General features: G+C 35.2%; 1 long non-coding RNA gene across 9 annotated transcripts in view; it reads left to right on the plus strand.

The window, feature by feature from the left end:
- LOC119707976 overlaps positions 1-19,473 on the plus strand; it is an 85,914-nt gene that overhangs the window by 50,592 nt on the left and 15,849 nt on the right. For 7 of the 9 annotated variants that reach the window (XR_005258923.1, XR_005258922.1, XR_005258934.1 and 4 more), the window contains exon 3: positions 6,250-13,738. This is a non-coding gene — a long non-coding RNA (uncharacterized LOC119707976). The remainder of the gene's footprint in view (positions 1-6,249; positions 13,739-19,473) is intronic. The other 2 variants (XR_005258926.1, XR_005258928.1) reach the window with 2 other exon arrangements.

The raw sequence follows: 19,473 nt of genomic DNA on the forward strand, positions 1-19,473 counted from the left end.
CTGCAGCAGCAGCCGCCAGGATGACTTCCACACTTACATGCACATCTCCCTTTCTCGCCCGCCGCCCCCAACCCCCCCCCCCACCCCCCGCCTCCTCCTTCCTCTCTCCCCGTGTTTTCGTAAGCTGGATTAATGCCCCTTCGCTCTTTCTCTTCCCTTTCCCTTCTCGCCCCGCACCCCCCCCACCCCAAAAAATATATAGAGGACAACCTTCGGGTTTTTTTCCTCCGTTTGTTTCCTCTCCATGTTAGCAGATTAACTTCTCCGTTTAAGCGCTTTCTCCACCTCCCACTCAATCGCTTAATTTCCCGTGTCGCGATACGGAGCCGCCTTTTGCAGGAGCCCGGGTGACGGTCGTGCTGCCACATGCTGTCACATTTATCATCTCTGCCCCTTTGGGTATTAACGAATGACCAAAGTGCTCTTCATCCCCTATTGCACAGAGCTATTTTTTCCCCCCTCGTAGCGTTAAAACGCGAGTTTCCTTCCTGGACTGGAGGGGGGGAAACATAATCCGAGACCGTTTGATTCGTGCCAGCTATTTGTAGGTGTTTTTCCTCTCCTCCCACACACCCCAAAACCGAGTAAATACCCTCCCCACAGATAGCCCAGCCTAATACTGTGATCAGAGCTGGCCATTCACCTCCTCTTCTCCGCCTACAAAATTCTCTGTCTCTGTCACCCGGGTCGCTATTTGTCATTGGCTTAGCTATTTTTTGGTGGTTGTTTCTATGTCATTTCTCGGTGGCCGGCAGCTCTCGGTCTCTGGTAGCTGTATGAACGCGATCGTGCTTATTGTGATAGGCGCCGAGATCTCTCGCAGCCTGTGCGCTGGGCGATTCCCCCTCCGCGCCCACACGCACATACACACATAATATGTGACACGGTGCCTTTTTCTCCACGACGCCGTTTAACCCCCTCGGGGCCGGCTCTGGCGTGGGCGCTCGCGTTTCGGAGTTGCGCACACAGGCTCACAAGGCATCTTTTTGTGGCGGGAGCGCCGGCGGGGACAGCGCCGTGCGGCGGGGCCGGGAGGGAGCTCGGGCGCTGCCAGGCCAGCGGGCTCCTTCCCAGCCACAATTTCTAAGCGTTACTTTTTATTCCTCTTCCTACTTCCCTCTTCACTTTCGGCCGCCCGACCTTTTTTTTTTTTTTTTTTTCCCTCATTATTTTAATTTTTTTTTTCTGGAGGCAGGAGGGCGTATGGATATTTTCCCCGATATCGTGTGAGCGGCGGGCGCCCGGGGCTGCCGTCGAGCTGGCGGGCGCGCAGGATGCGCAGCGAATGCAGCATCGGGCCCCCCGTTAAGGCGCCCGTTCAGCGGAGGCTGGACCGGCTGCTGCCCCTCCTGGTTGCCTGCGGGGACGCGGGGCTGGGAGGTTGGACCGGGTCACAGCCTTTCCCCGCTCCTCTTCCTCCCCCCACGCTGCCCCCCCCACCCCCGCTACCCCCTGGCGCATCCCTCCGTGGCTTTCAAAGCCAGAAGCGCTTAAGCACCCCGGCCACCGAAAATAACGAGTTAACCGAGGGACGTAGGAGGGACGTAGAGAAGAGTTGGGGTGCAGAAGTGCTGTACAAAAGATTTCTGTGTACATGGCTGAGAGCGTGTAGTCTTAAAGTGAAATGCAAAACTTAGCGTTTCCAGCATGGCAACTGGATTGTGATTCAAGGTATTTTCTGTGTAATGCAGAAATCTAACAGTTCAAGGAGATTTTTCTGTCTCAAATCCCTAGTTTCCCTGGATTCTTTTAATCCAATACATAAATTACACTTTTTCAGTTATTTTTTTCCTGGGAATAGCTGCTTAGTTTTTCTCTGCAATTCATACCTTTGTGCCCTGATAGAAAATTCCGCTTAATCCTTGAAATTGAGATACTAGTAATATCCTATTGAGATTTAGCACTCATTTCTTCAGCTCTGCATCATTACTTTCAGAGTGTTTTCAGAAATGTTTTTGACAGTCAGTATGGGAATGTGCGCAAAGCTGTTTCACTGTAGCTGTGTATACTTGGAAATATCAGAATTTGAAGAGATTTACACTACTCCGCTGTGGAAGTGCACTCACAAATACTGACTTTCACTTTCAATGAAATAACTGTCCTGACTCATAGGGTTTTTTTGTAAATTAGCTATAATTCAGTATTGTACAGGTGCGTGTGCATTTTTCCCCACTAGTCATGCTCAATAGCATGTAATTTATACCTGGTTTTCATTTTAATTAAAATCTGTGCTTAGCACATATTTGACTACATGAAACAACTGTTCTTTTAAGCTTTCTTATTTCTCAGCTGCACTGTTCTCATATTTTACAATTACATAAAGGTGGGTGTGGCTAAAATGAAAGCAGTAAGCAATCTAATATGAATATATAGTGTATTTTAAATAACTTTTCCTTTCTTATATTTGATGTACTCCTTATTTTGAGATATTTAGGGGGGGGAAATCATGTAGCTTAAATAGACCCTTGTAGAGCTGCTTGCATTTTTTACCTCAGTTAAAATGTCAAACATTAACTGGGATTACTTGGCCCTGGAAAAGTTGCATTTGGAGGAAATATCAATTGAACTTAAATATATAAATGTATATATTTCTATTTTATCAATAAGTGAAAGCTAAAGTTCTATGGTTAATTAAACCTTGCTTAAGTATAACATGTAGCATAATTTGTGGGGTTTTTTTAAAAATTTTTAAATTTTTTTTCCTTTGTTTCTTTTGAGTCTAATCCTTTATCTTGAGTCTCAGGAAAAACATCCAAATAGGCTTCATTTGGTTCGGGTTGTTTTTTTTTCTTTTTCTCTAAAGTTTTACTAAAAGTTTCAAAGAAGTACCCTGTCATTTTATAGATATAAATCTACTGAAGCTGAAAGTAACTCTTGAGAATTTTTAATTTTCAGAAATAACAGTAATTTGGAAGTATGACTGAGTATCTGTGTGACCTTTTAAGGTGTTAGGCTAATACTTCACAGAAAAGCTTATTGTAGTAACATTTTAAAGGCAGACTACATATACGATACCAAGGTATCATGGGGCTCTTTTTCTGTTTAGTTCATTGTTTGTTTTTTTGTGTTTTTTTTTTTTTATCCTTAGCTTCTGGAATTCTGAACCTATTACTGTTCCATCCAAAATGTAGTGTCATGCAAGAAAAAATAAATTGGAGTCTTTAATTACTTAATTATTTTTATGACTAATAAGTCAAATTCTACAGTGAATTACAACTGGTACTGCATACAAACTACCTTGCTATGTATACCCTGCCTGTGAACACTGTGTGAAGATGCACATCTCACCCATCTTGAGTGTCAGAAGCCATCCTAACAGGTGTATCACTGCTTTTCTGATACACTTTTACACGTGTAAAAGCAGATGAGCTTTCTTTACAGGAAAAGAAGCCACAGATCAGTTAGTGGTCCTCTTATAGGACCTTACTGGATTTTGTTATTTGCTCTGGGGAGCAGTTAACTACTGAATATGAAAGGGGGAACCAAGAAGCTTGTCACTGTATTCTACAAATATGCTACAGGTATTCTGCTTTGTAGATGCAGTCATCCGCCCACACCCAAAGGCCCATTGCAAGTTATTTGAGTAATTCACATTCATTACAAACTGTCAAGGGTAGAGCGCATCTTGGACTAGTTTTGACTGTCTGGGAAAGAAGCAGAGAATGAAATTGTAGGCTTTTGTGTAGAAACAAAAATATTTTTGTCAGAAAGTTTTTAAAACTAAAAATAACTTCATGTACACCAGTAAATATTCTCCACGGATTTTTTTTTCCACCTATTTATTATTATAAGTTCTAAACACTTAATATCTAACACTGGAACCTGATCTCAAAAATTTGTGTTTTCTATTATCAGTAATACTTGAAAAATTTTGTTTGAACAGGCTGCCCAAATTGTTTATGAACTTAGTCCCCCGTGACTCTTTTCACAGCCATCTATTTTTTTTAATAGAACTAGTAATGTATTTTAAAGATAGAAAAAAAAGTTGATAAGCCCCTCAAAGAGAAAGGGGACATCAGGCAGAGTAGAGAGGTGTAGCCACAGATTTCCAATAACCTCTTTTAGTCAGTGAAAATGTTGCTTTGCAGGGGTTTTTTTGTGCATTATTGGCAGGAGTTATGTTGAATTTTTAGGTTACTGGTATATTAATACATAAGTTGGATTTCAAAAGGAATCTCTAGATTGAAAAATGTCTTCATTGTGGATATTGGACAATTTCAGAAATACTCAAAGTAAGCAAAGTATAAAAATTTCTGCCCATAAGGGTGTAAGGCAATGTCTGTACTGATTATTTTTTTAACCCTTTCCTGGAAGTTTTAAAAACACTTATTCTAATAACAAAACTTTGGGGTACTTTTGATAGTACCACAATTGAGGAATAGTTCTGATCTTAGCTTTGAATGCTGTGTGAGAAATTTAGAAGATTTGGATGAGTGTTAGAGGAGGGAGCACAACTTGTGTTCTAGTCCAGCTGACACTTAAGGTTGGTCAATTTTTTATTCTGATATTTGCATGTAATAATACTTTCAGTTTATCATTAAAAACAAAAAAAAAATCTTTTTACAGAGAATACTAAATTTTTAAACTTAATCTAATTCTTAACAGTTTTCCAGAGCTCGATAATGAACAGTTGCTAGTGTGTAAGGATGACATCACACACACACATTTATTACCATATGCACACAACAGCAGCAAATGTAAATTATGTACATTTAGTTTTTATTTTGTTAAAGGTTTCCCAAGATGTCTTCTAAAACTGAAGGCGATATTGTTATATTGCTTAAAACTGAAAGATAGGAGTGACTTTCAGTGATCGTTATTAATGTCTAAAGGAAACCACTGTTAGAAATAGGACCCCCCCACCCCGTGACTATTTAGTTTGTTTTCAGACACTGTAGTGAGTGAATCTGCAGTAAATAGATTATTAATAAACTTTTCAGCATTGAATATTGTTACAACTAATTATTTTATTTAGCATGAACTGAAATTCTCTTGAAAACTTGGTCTGAGAAAAAGATAATTACACATCGTATAGGGCTTAGGCATGTATTTTCATTTTAAATAGCTTTATGTAAGTCCAGTTTCAATATAATCTTCAAGTATGTTAAATCTCAATATAAGCACAGAGGGGGACCACAACTTTGGAGTGTTTGGTTTAAGAACAAAAACTTTTTTTTTTAAAAGGTGAAATACATGATGTGTGGAATACACGAAAATACAAACTCCTTTTTCTTGTTAAAGCAGGGTGATTATTATAAGTCCAGAGCTGTGAGGGGGGATGTAGTATTTTCTGTAATACTCTCAAAGAATAAAGAACAAATTTATGGAAGTATTTATGAGCAGGTGACCTGATCTAGGCATCAGTTATTCATTTATTAGGCATAGGATGTGTCTTGTTATGGTGTCTACAATGAAAAGTCCAAATAAAGTCAAAACAGATTTAAAATTTAGTCTCTGTGAATGCAGTATTTCCTCCAGTAGCTATTTGGCTATATTTGCTGCATCTGTCAAGTTACACTTTGTTCTTACCTGATCAGGACTGCTGCTTTTTTTGAAAATTTTTTTTTCTGTCTTTTTTTTTTTTAACTCTTAAAATTTTATTTCATCTCTCAGAATGTATTATATGACTGTAGTTTTTCCATTATATGTTTTAAAGTAGCTAATATTTGTAGGCAGAATTTTAATAAAGGCAATAATGGTACTGCCTTGAACAACAACAAAAAAATCAAATTCCTTAAAGTGAAACACTATTTAACACTATTTAAATACTTAACAGTCAATAGCATATCTTAGGAAATATGACAGCAGTAATCACACATCCATTAAGTAGTTCACTTACTAAAAAAACTTACCTGTTTGCTTGTTTGAGGTTGGAGAGAGGGATTGGTAGTGGGTAGGGAGAACAACACCCCTTACTCCTTTTTTTTTTCTTTTTTCTTTTTTCTTTTTTTTTCTTTTTTTTTTCTTCCTCCTTCCTCTTACTTTCATCTTAAAATGCTGTGGGTAGAATGAAAGCAGAAACATGCTAATCTGATTTGTTTCAGGAGGCTTCTGATAATAAAGAGGCATATCACAGGTGTTCCTAATCAAGTCAGTTTGGTTTAAAAAAAAAAGTATTTTTAAAATTAGGATTTCCTGTAACATAGACAATGCGAGGGTCAAGCTGATGACCTACATCTATGTTTGGGGATCAACCATGAAACTGTGGGTGTTGGAAATATGTTATAATACATGACATTTTTATTGCAGGTTTTGACCTTTCAATAGAGAGCTGATTTTGGAGAACGGCTTACTCCTGTGATTGAAAAACCTCTCTGGAAGGTTGATGGAGCATGAGCATGGTATATATTATATTAACATTTCTCTTATTACATATGTTCTTTATTTTAAAAATGTACACAGTAGTATAACTTATTCAGAGTATTCAAAATAGGCCAGTTCTAATGGGATTGTTCAAGAATTTATTATTTGTTAAAATAATTCTTCTTTACACTCCTCCTGTAAAATTATAAAGCACTAAGTAAAAGTATTAACACAGGCTGTGCTCAGAAGGAAATGAAGTGGCCAAAAATATGTATAAAAAGCTGAGTTTGCAACAGCCATGATCCATTTGAGCTATATAAATTCTCCATATAGTATTGTTCTCATATTCCTTCTTGGGAATTACTCCAACTGAAATGTTGCTAATCCAAAAACAAAGTATGGATGATAAAAAAAAAATTTCAATAACTTTATTTTTTTTGTTGGGAGGGTGTGTTATGGAATAGAATAGAGAGCTAGCTGAGTGTATTTCCATGTGGTGTGTAAAATTTGGTTTTAAAGGCATTAATGAACTAGCTACCTGACAAGCAGAGAAGCAGAAAACAGAAAAAAAGAACAGGCTTTCAGAGACTTCCATCTGTACCAGAATATTCAGAAATTTTATTTATCTTATTTGTTGCCAAACAGATACTATATAGCAAAACACTGAAAAATTTAGAGGAATTAATATGGACTGTGCTACACTCATATTGCAAGTCCTGCTTTGCACTAAAAGTGCTCATTTGGCTGAAACTGAGAAATCCATTCAGAGTAATCATAACCCATCTACTCATATACGAATAGTCTTAACTAACTATTTACACAGACAATTGAAATTAAAATAGTAACTGGTCTTGGATTGAGTAAATTTGTTTAAATACAAAATGCAACAGTAAAATCTGTAAGACTTTATCTTCAGCAGAACATATTGCAGTACAACAAATTTTATGAACATGTTGTGACTTTAGCAATTCCAACTTTCAGCTGGAATTCAGTTTTTATTCTTAATCAAATCTGTCTGTCTTCAAGAACACTTTTTCTTTGTAGGAAGTAATTGTACCTTAAAAGCAGAGGAGTTTTAAAAACCCAAAATTTCAGTTTATCCCAGTAACTCCTAATTTCTACCAAGCAAATCCAGTGAGGTGTAAATTTCATATTTCCTCATTGTTGTAAGTAATGGCTGGTAGAACTGAAGAATTGCTGGAATTTACCAGCAGTACACCTCCTGTTACAGAAGTATTTGAGGCAGATGGGTTCTGAATATATTTTTCATACAGTACTATGGTTTTAGAGTAGTTAAGGCCTCCTACAGAAAATTCTTAGTTGAGTAAGAAAATTTTGAATACCGAAAGTATAGGAAGTAAACCTTAACTTTATAGAAGCTTTGAAGTTTGTGATTAGTGAGTAGGTAGTTCTTTCAGTTTTAATCCTTTCTTTATGTGATTAAACACACAGTGAAAGTACTTCTATTAATGCTGTAACTGTGTTTGGTTAACATGCCTAATATGCTCCCAAATAAATAAATATTTCGATCTGTCCAGAAACTGCTTTGGAGGTACTGCATTGCTGTTGTTTGTTTCTTATTTTCTTTTTTTTTCCCTTTTTTTTTTCCTCTTTTTCTACTAGCTTTCTTAGGAAAATAAGGATTTTAGGATTTCATTGAACAGTTTGAGTTTGTTCTTTTTTTTTTTTCCTTTACAAAAGCAGTTACATTCTTGTTAATGAAAATCGGGATTATATTGCAAGGCAAAGGTATCTAAGGCTCCCTTGTGAGATATTTAAAAGGTGAAAGTTTGATGGAGTGTTCCTTGGTCTGACACAGGTTCAGAGTATTTCTCATAGATTCTTATTCAGCAAAAAAGGTGGTTTCTGGTTCACAACTGTAAATCAAAGGGATTTTACATTTAGGGCCTAATCCTACAAACTTTAATATACACAAGCAGTTCTAATGACTCACGACCATGAGTAAGGATTTGCAGAATGGTATTCTCATTAGATGCACACTTTCTTTCCTTTTACAAATTTAATATATATTAAAGTATTTAAAACTTTAAGACAAGTCTAAATGTTTTTTTAGAAAGTGCAAAGAGTTTTGCAGTAATGTTGTAATTGAGTCTTTCCCATTTACAGGGTCTAGTATCTTTTAAGAGTGCTGCAGTTGTCAGTTATGATTAGAGTCTTCTTAAGATGTTGATTTGCTCTAGAATATTTTTGTGCTGAATTTTGGCCCATATTAATTTTTTTTTTCTAGAGCTATTTTGTACTCTGTAGTCAATATGAATGTTTCTTGACCTGAATAGTAGGTGAAACTTGCAAGAAAGGTGGTGGGGTGTGTTGGTTTTATTTTCCTACTCCTAGCCTCTCCTGTTGTTGTTCTTATTTAGCAAAACAACTGCTGATTTTGTTGGAAGTTCAGCATGAATTAAGGGCCTGCAGTGCTTGCCCCTTAAAAATTGCTGGTGTGGCTATTGCAAGCTGTGTGCTTGACTTTGTAAACTGTTTTGCAATATCTAATTGTAATGAGATTGAAAAGATAAAAATGTGCAGACTTCTTTACTGAAGACTTTACAGACTTCTTTGCTTCAGATGTGGAACTTTTCATGGCTGCTTCTACTGTTCCTACTGTAGGTAGAACACTTGAGGCTCTACAAGTCTTGTTAACTAAATCATAATTTGAAAGCTGACAATGCATGCTTGTTGCTCGTCCAAAATGAACTGTTGCAGATTACTTTTACAAATCGTTTATGATTTCTTTAAGGACTTCTCTTGCTTAGCAAAGGCAACTGAAATAATTTTCCTGAAAGAGATCTGTAGCTATAAATGCAACCCATTCCTAGTTACTGCAAGACATGTAAAATCAACCATTGTTTAATATCTTAGGCATGACTATTTTAAGTGTTAAATCTGAAGCAACTGAATTTTCTGGATTTTGTTAGTTTAAACTAAATCCAGCCCTACATAATTTTAAAATGGAGTTTTGTAGACTATTAAATTTAAATAGACAATAATTTTTATTATTACTTCAGACACTCAATGAAACATGTATATAGGAAGAATTTAAGACTGCCATACTTACACATCATTTTTCCTTGTCTGTTGATAAAATGATCTTGCTAGGCAATAGGAAAAGAAAAGCAAATGGCATGAAAATTCTCTAGGAAAAATAGTTAAGATATGCTAACTGGGACATTTAAATGCTTATTCTTCTCACTCAAATGTAAATATATATAAGTAAGGCATTGCCCCCTTTTTATTTTTATTTTTGTCTAATTTCAACAGAAGTCTAAGGAGGAATTTATGTAGACCTATACATTGAAAGTTTCAGTGGGGGAATGAGAATGTAATCAAAATTGTTAAGTGTTCATATGGTGTATTGATGGCTTCTCAATACACCTTGGTTTAGACTGCTGTTTGCACACTAAAAACAGGGCATGTACGAAAATGCAATTGCTAATTGAGTAGAGTGTTTGAATAAACAATTGTTTCTAGCTTTGCTAATTTTGTATTTCTTTCAAACACATGGATATTCATGGTAATTTTTTTTTCTGTTTGTTTGGGGCAGGACTTTTTTTGTTATTCTAAATTTTTAGACCAGTATTATAAGAGAATTAGTTCTTTTTATTGAAATACATTATCAAGATAATCTAGTCAAAGCAAGATATCAGCAATATCTGTTTTTAATTTGTGAGGTACTTAAAAATCTTAGTAATGTGCAAATACCTCTGAAGTATTTATATCTTTTCTTTAACCCACTAAATTTTAAGAGCTTGGTTTTTACTTCCTGTGAGTGTCCTATGGGTTTTTTTTTGTTTGGTTGGTTTTTTTGTTTGTTTTGTGGATGGTTTGGGTTGTTACTGTATTGGTTTTTTTTGAAGCATTTAGTCAAAGATTTTTGTGATTTTGTACTTCCACTTCTTAGTTGATGTGAAGAACAATTTAAATTTTTTTTAAAATTTTTTTAACTGCCCTTTCTCCCCACAGAACGAAATAGATATTAGTATTCATATAGAAATTAACTTAAACACTTAGAAAGTATTGTAATTATGAACATGATTATGATCTTCCCAATTTTATCTGATCATTTCCTACTTCAAAATAGACATATAAGTCACTTCTAGACATATAAGTCACTTCTAGATTTAGCAGGACTTCCAGTGGATCTGATAGATGAAAACATTTGCTTTGTAATTTCTGTATTCATTTGGAGCAAAATTTTCTCTTGGTAGAATGGGTAGGTACTGTGGTCTTATGAATGCTATCACTTTATTCTGAAAATACCTCGCTTTCTCTTGTTGAAAGTTAGTCCATATTTTAGTCAAGCTCAAAAATTAGCCAAAGAAGATGCTCCATCTGTTATGAAACATTGCAATGGCTCTTATAAGATAGTACTTCTCTGAGTGAAAATATATTGAAAAGTTTATTGTTGAACTCTGTGGAACAGAGTTAGTTCCCTTTTGATATTGTAACACTTATTGTCAGCATTTTCCACAGGCAAAAAGAACCCCTGATCAAAAAGAGTGATTATGTACTGGTTACCCTGTCCCTCTGCTCCCTAAAACCAAAAGATTTTTTCCAAGTTCTCAGGAAAAGGGAAAATGCTGCTTTTAATGCCAAGCACAGGAGTTATAAAAGCAGCACTCAAATCTGTACTTTTCTTCATTGTGTTAACACTTAATTCTAAAAATATTTTTTCAGCTCTGTCAGAGTGAGGGATTGTAGTTCTGTAGGACCCCAGAGTATTTTTTAAACAAAGGGTCATAAGCTCATCTTTAATTCTATGTGTGTGGAAATCCATAGCTTGTATGACATGCAAGTGTTACTAATATATTCTCCATACCTCTTTAAGTCCCAGATTCGTGACCTCTCTAAACAATTTGAGAGCAGATAAAACATGGTTTGAAATAAAATCAGGGAAAAATGCTTGCCTTCTCTTCCTAGCATTACCAGATTTAAAATCTGGATCTCCATGGTGCCTGTTTTGCATCTGGGTTTAGGGTGTAACAAGGAAACTCTTGAATTAGCAGTGAGAGAATAATTCCTTTCAGGGTATTGGTGCTGCTAAACTGTGTTCTGTTGACACCAGCAACTCCTCTGTTTTTTTGATCTTTTGATCCTACCATAATGACAGTGAATTTTGCTGTGAATGTTGAGTATTTGCTTCAGAAATTGATATTTTTGTGAAACTGTATAAGAAACTCACTGAAATGTAAAATACAATGTTCATAAGTTCTTTCATAAATCTGTTGTCCTTGATTTTTTTTTGGCCATTTAGGGATATAGATTTCTTGTATTTTTGGTGTGTAATACTTACTCCTTGACCTCACAGTCTTCTGACCTGAAAACAAGTTTGAAACACTATTCAGATTTTTTTGTTTAATTTTTTTAGCTTGAGATAAGTTATGTTGCTGACCCACCTTCTGTTATTAAAAACCTGAACAGGATTTGTCATTGAGATAGGAATTAATGAAGGCTAACACTAGAGGGCAATTCAAAGCAGCAGCCTACCCCAGAACAGTTATGGGTGCCTATGGCCCTGAGATGAAAAAGAGGGAGGCAATGGAGACTTTCCCAGGGTCTCCCCCAGACAAAAGCTGTTCTTTGTGATTACCCTCCTAAGTGGTTTGTTTAACTCACTTTTCATATCTTGGAGTGCTCCACTGAATGAGAAAGAAGTTAAGACAGTTGTTATGCTTTGCTGAATTACAAGTTAAGAAACATCTTCCACAGTGTCTTACCTCATTCACTCTTGCCATTGTAAAAAAGGCACAACTTTCTCGGTGGTGGGTTTTGTTTGGTTTTTGTTTGGTTTTTATTTGTCATGTGCTACATCAAGCTCTTGAAAGATACTGGGTTTTGGGGTGTAAGGTAACATTGCAGAAAAGCTGAAATGTCTTTTGTTAAGTACCAAGGAAAATGGAATATATGGTGAGTAAAATATTTTCTTACAAAATACTGTAAAGTTAGTCAAAGTAAGATGACAGTATGAATAATTAATTTCATATTAAAAAAATACACAAAACCCAAACCGCACAATAAACAGGATAAGGTATCAGAGATGTACTTTGTGTCTCTAATTTTATCAAGTAAAATATATTATATAGAATGGGAAAAAATAGTTTAGGAAAAGCAATAAAGTGCTGTATTTAATATTTAACCAAATAGAAGAGATCATCTGTGTATATTGTACACAATTTAAACAATTTATGTAACAGTGCATTACATAATAAATTACAGTTTTCACTGTTGCAATGTTCATTACAGATTTACAGAACATCTTAAATACTTGTAAATAATAACCTGTAATGCAAATGATGGTGTCGTGGTTCTTGAAAAGCACTCTAGTATTCTTATTTTAGCAATGCAAATTTTCTCATTATATTGAAATGTATGCACCCAGCCGTGTAAATGCTTGTGGCACAGTACAAATTTGAAAACAAAGGGCATTTTATATAAGAGTGTGTGTGTGAGGGTTTATACCTGTCTTTCTATCTAACTTCATGTGCATATATATATAATAGCTTATATATTTTGTGTACTTGTATATAAAAAAGCTGATCTATTATTAAATTGGTGTGTTTGTTTCTACACTATGGATCAGTTAGTCAAGTTGTATTTTCTTGGCATTATTTTGCACAACTTACTGTTAATATCTAAAATTTGCTTTAGCCGCAACAACTTTTCACGTTGTGTTTCTATAAAGAATATTTACTTGCAATCACTCTGGCAGTGCCACAGATCAATATAAATACTGCAGTGCATTGTTGCAGTAAACATTTACACCTGTTTTCAGCAGGTCTGATCAGCAACTCTAGTGCAATTTGAAAATATGTAATCTGCTGGCAGTGATGTGCCCAACCTTAACTGTTGCTGGTGCCTTTGAAAGAGAGCTATTGTATCATAACACAGTATATATAGTCCAACAATGACTGGCCTTGATTAGTCTGTCCAAGAAGAAAATAGTTTTCTTGGTTCCTTATTTGCAAAATGCACAACAGGGGAAAAAAGGAGCATGTGAAATTTAGCCTATGAAATTGGTAGGTTCTCTGGGGTTTAGGGGAGATTTTTGGTTTAACTGGGGGAGTGGGTTTGAGGAATTAGTTGGCAGCCCTGTACAGTGATACAGAGGTCTTAATCACACACATAAACTCTTGGTTTTGGAATGTATTTCTATGAATCCTGTCTGATTCTAGGTGAGTAAACCAAGCATGCATGTAAGCATTTAAGGAACTGAACCCTTAGTCTTTTGCAGGTAAGACACTACCATTTTAAGAATAAGTACTTTCATGCCAATATGAATTTCCTCTTTTTTTTTTCTTTTTTTTTTTCTTTTCCTTTTACCAGCTAGATTTTTGGCCCTAAATCAAAGAGATAATTTCTGTCATTATCATTAAAGCTGTCTTCAGTATTTTGTTTATTTGAACAAAGCAAGAACAAATGTGTAAGTACCAGCAATGTGCAGACCAGTATTGCAATATTGGTCTGTTCTGCCTTTAAGCAGGTGGTTTCATGTGGCAGGCTGGAAGAGAGACTCTTTTTCTTCCCAGCTTTTGACAAAAAGATGACGCATATGACTCAGAATTAGAAGGGGAAATCTGCCAGTTTGCATCAGTTCCTTAACTTGTGGGCTGCTATTCACCACAAGAAAAATCAGTATACTTGCAGCAGTGCTTCTTAAGAGATGTGGAGTAATCATTTCCTTCAGAAAGTGTAGGATGATTGGAGTAGGCCTTTCATATGTTACACTAGGCTTTTCCTATATTAAGGTATTTTTCCATTATGTTAAAATTTTAGAAAGAAAAAAATGATTTTATTAAATGCTACATTTAATAATTAATATAGGAATCAGATATTATAGCTTAAGGTAGATGAAAAGCAAAGTGATTTGTTTCATGAAACTTCTGTTTTGTTGGCACTGAAATTCGGCTGTTACAGTTCTCCAGAGTCAAAAGGTAAGGGATTTTTTTTTTGTTTATTTTTTAACCTAATTCCACATATCTGAATCTCCAGTTCCAGCTTTTAAGTGAGTTAGTAGAACTGAAAAAAAAATAAAAATAGTAACTTTGAAGACAGAAGCCATCTATTTTGAAGGGAAAAATAATTACTTGAAGTATGGAAGATCTGTGTTTTAAAAATGTCTTGCCTTAGACCTGCTGTAAAAGATAATGCAGATAATTCTGGTTCTTTCATATAGGTTTGGATTACTATGGAGAAGTACTTCTTGCAGTACTAATATTGCTCAAGAAGCATACTGTCAAGTAACTTTTTATTTAAAAAAAATCAGAGGCTAGTTTTTGGAGACTTAACATCTTTTAGGTTTGTGGGTATTTATTAATCTGAGTACAATTCTGATTTTTTTTTCTTTTTTTTAAACTACTTGTATACTTTAAGTATTGGGTTATAAATCCTTTTTCTTAATATATTAACATCTAGTTAATTCAGCATGGTTTTACTTTAAGCTTGTTAGTGAAATATTGAAAATCTAGCTTAGTATAAAGCCATAAGAAGCACCCATCAACCTTATCATTTGTCTATCTTTTTTTTAATAAAGTTCCTTTCATTTGTCAAAACCCTTATTATTTTTGAAAAGCATGTTCTAAGTGAAGTTTGTTTTCTAGCCGGAAAAATGAACTTTACTGCTTATTGGTCTGTGTCAGCCTCAGAAAGCCCCATTTTATTTTGTATTAGCTCAGTTCTGTGAGTAGTGGGTCTCATTGATGAAAAGTGGGGAACCAAAGAAATGTTTTTGAAAGGGAGTACACAAATCTGTGTGTTAGATGCTGGTATCCATTAAGATTAGTAGGCTTCTAATAATATTTCATGGAGAGGTGGGGGAAAGATTGCTGCACCAGCTACCACTGAATAAACAATAGGATAATATGACCAGGAATCTACGCCCCAAAGTTGTTATGGACACCTGAAACTTCTGCTGAAGTGGCTAATTAAATAATGGAGTTGTAGAAATACAGCTAAGGACTGGAAAAGTAAAAGTAGCAGTTACTAGGAGGTGTTCCTCTGCTATTAACTAGTGGATTCCCTTAATAGTTGAGTTGATTTCTTCAAACAGGTCAGTCTCACCTTTCATAAGTCATGCCATTATCTGGCATTTTATAGAAGTCATGTAGTGATGATGTTAAGAAAAAGACAAATTTACTGCCTGAGCCAGAAGGCAGGCTTACAAAAAGCAACTTCTTTCAGGACACGAAAAGCTCTTTGTTCTGTGGCCTTGGTCTTTTTGTGCTTTGACCCTTATTTTATAGCATTGTCACTCTGACCTTAAATCTTTGAAAGCAGACAAGCAGCAAATTTAGCCCTTTACAAGTGGGGTTTCATTCTGAGCTATGGGCCTGGTTTTTATCTTTAGGCATTATAGTCCCATACAATATTGAGATGTAACAAAATCTCAATTTAAGATTGTGGTTTGGCATACTGTAAATAGTTATTATTTATATATAAAGGCAATTAAAAAAAAATGTTGCTCTGTTACTGGCCTATGGTTTGTAATTATTCACCAATTTGAGATAAGACAGCAACTAGGAAGGCGGTCTGGCTAATACTGACCAATATATTTTTCACTTTCCTAGAAGTACTTTGGAAATTGATCCTGTGCACAGACCACCAGGGTTTCTGCACAAACGACTTGAATATTCTATTGAGGACAAGAAATGCTTTGCTATACATTCTAGAGTTAGATGATTTAAACAACAGTACTTGCATGGCCTTCTTTCATAAAAGGCTGTGCCAGCTTAGGGGAGCACAAAATTTTACACAAGGCCTGTAACAAGAGCAAGTCTTCTGAGAACTTCATAAAACTAATTTTTTTTTTTTTTAAACCAGCAAATTAATGAATAGAGAGAACCAATAGTTGATAGATTTAAAATTGTGTTTTTGTTTTTGTTTTTTTTTTTAATTTAATGTGTTTAAAAGGAGAACCTGTTTCCCTGTCTTAATAACTTTACATTATGTAGCTGGTTTGTATTGAACAGTTATTGTTGTTTGGAGAGGGATTGTCACATTTTCTTTTATTACTAATGATTCTATATATTTCAGGTTTTGGAAACTTTAGCTGTAATAATAGGATAATCTTTTCTGAATGTAATAGTGTAATAATCTAAGTTTACATTTATTGGAGAACTTGAAAATATTTGTCTCTTTTTAATTTTTTTTTTAATCTGAAAAGGTTTAGAAAAAAATTTTAATAGTCATACAGAAACTGAAGATTATTTTCTAAGACAGATCTGGCTTTCTTTTTGATGGATCCACTATATTTAGTTTCAATATTTTTTGTGATAAAATTGGGGGGAAAGAACATTTTAGTTACTACTATAATGAAATATAGAACTTGATTGTAGAACTTAGAAAATAGGTTCTTCATTTTTCTTAATTTTGTATGTGTCCCTTCAAGCAGAAAGAATGCTGGTACAGATTGAAAGTGTTCACACAGTTTTTCTTCCTGTGTGCTTGCCAAAGGTGCAGAGAAGACAGATTTTTAAAAGTTGTGTGCAAGGTATACCAGTGCAGTCAAGATGGGTCTGGAAAGCTTTTCTGAAATGCAACTTTTACAAACTCTGCTAGAACTTGGGGCTTGTAATTTTACAAGTTCCCTGTAAAATGTTTCATACAGCAATCTAGTTAATGCATCAACTTCTGACAAAAAACTTTTTAGAAGCTGGGAAAAGAGGTGGGAGGGGTTAATCTTATTCAGTTTTATTTTAAAGCTGCAGTTGATTCTAAAATACAATGATAATATACCAGACAGTACATTGATAAATTTTTTGAGTGCTATATCAGCGTCCCGTAGTTATGCTTTTTTTAGCTAGCAAGCTATAAAAATGGACATACTGTACTTATTCAAGTCAGAACTGACTACCTTTCCTTTCTTGCCGTTCACAGAAATCCATTGCATTCTGTTTGCTATTCATCACTCCAATAGAAGCATCAATATTGCAGAACCAAGTAACAGTATTCACTTTAGTTTGTCTTCCTGAGTGCAATCAGAGGGAAGGTGGACCTTATACAAATTAATACATGAATCAAGCTAGTATAAGCAGTAGTTGGAGTCTTAGATAAGCAAAAAGGGTGTAAAACAGAATTTGATGCTGAGAGTCCTTAACTGCACTTCTAAGTTTCTAGGTATTTTTATACTTCTGAATTTCTCAATGGTTTTACTTCCTGGTTTTTATTTTTAGCTGGCTTTGTTATTTCATGTTTATCTTATGCAGTAGTTCTCCAGCTAGTCTAAATCTGTTTGTTCATGATCCTTGGAGAGATGGCTGGACACATGATATAGATTCTCCAAATTTAGTAGCAGTAAATTTCAGTAATCAGCAGTCATCTGCTTTACTTTAGTTATTAATACTTCACGTTGCAAAAAAATGTAGTTCTCCCAGTCTTTTGCCATGGTTATATGGGGAGTGTTGTTGACATAATCAGGAAATAGTGAACACACTTCTTTTTTATGTCAAAGTTTTTGCTACCAAAACTCTAAATTAGAGCTAGTTATCTCTGTTCAAATATTCATCTTTTTGTTCAGAGAATTATTTCAAGCATTATTTATGATTTTTTTACACCACTTTATTATAATCTTAGAAATATTCAGCTGCTTGCTAGAAGGTATGGGAGGACCTATTATACATGGAGAGTGTGTATAGGCTTGGTCCTGGATTACTGTACCTCTTTGAGGTGAAGTCAGGCAGATTTATTGCTGTGTTAGAGTTATTTAATTTAAAAAAACAAATAAACACATGCAACAAAATTGCTAGTTTAGAGATCAATTTTAAAAAAATTAATTTTATATTTTATTTTTTAGAACTGCAGTCTTAAGCAGCAATTAAAAATCTCACTGTTACTTTAGGAGAAGAGCAATCAAGGTATATAGTTTATTATCTTAATTCTTCTTCCTCTGATTAGAAAGTAACCTCAATTAAGTTGAGTGAATTAACTGAGTGTTGTAGGTTATGCCTGAACCAAATAATAATGGAATAGTAGCTGAAAGTACACTGATACTTTTAAAGTTAATGCTCTGAAATATTTCAGTGGAATCTTTTCTTTTAAAAAATACATGCATATCACTTTAAAGGCTGCTGACACCACAAATTAGATGGAAAGACAGATCCTTAACAAAGAAGCAAGAAGGCAGGAGTAAAATAATATATTTCTAAATCTTAGATTTGAGAAGAACAAGAGTAATAAATTCTAGTATGTTTGCAGTATAAATGCTGTGATGTTGAGTAAGCATATGACAAAAATAAAATGAAACTATTGTTTTAACTTGGAGAGAGGGGTGTAAACAGTGTATGAGAAAGATACAGCTACATACACTTTTAGATCTGAGAATCTTACAGAATGGAAATGTTCAGATTTCTTGGTAGTGAACAGTGAGACTGTCTTTTTCCCAGATTAATTCAATAAAACCCTGTAAGTATTTTCTGGTGTTGAACTGCCATTGTGTATATTCATAGTTAGTGGTGTGTTGGTGGCCCTGAACTGTGAGAGGATAGCTTGGCAAATTTACCAGCAGTTGTCCAAAAAGCTACACTGTAAAATGTCCTGTCTAACATAGAATTAACTTACTCCATTAATAGAATGCCCAGAGCAGGACACATTTGTCAAAGATGCCCCACTTCATGCTGTGCCATCTGAGTGCAAACCCTGTCTCATTTTTGGTTAAACTAAGCTAACCTGGGAAAACTGAGAAAGGGACATGTGTAATTGCTGATGTCAGGGCTGTAGAGGATGGACAGAGGATGCACTGGTGGACAAATGTAATGCTTTTACACTGTGGAACACTTAAGTCTTTCAGGTTCATGCTCAGTTTTCTAATTTTAATGTGAAATAAGGTTGGGAAAGGGTCACAATGAACAGTGAAGCAATAGCCTTGCTTTCATATTGGATCTGTGTTTTGTATTAATGAGTAAGAAACTAAAGCAATGGATATGGTTGTGAGCAATGGTGTGTAACGCTATTGATGAGGAAAAGCTTCTGACCAAGAAGTAACAAGGGAGTGCTTTTTTTGTATGACCAAAAGGCAGGAGGTAAATGTTTTATTTTGTATCATGTTCTTGGATATTAGAGACAACATAGAGTGTTTAAGGCAAAGTCCTTGGTGTCTCTTACTCCAAGTCCCTGGCCTGTCAGTCAGATTGCAGGTCTAATGGTACCTTCTGGATATAATAT

Source organism: Motacilla alba, chromosome 1 (assembly GCF_015832195.1).
Source record: "Motacilla alba alba isolate MOTALB_02 chromosome 1, Motacilla_alba_V1.0_pri, whole genome shotgun sequence".
Lineage (NCBI taxonomy): Eukaryota > Metazoa > Chordata > Aves > Passeriformes > Motacillidae > Motacilla > Motacilla alba.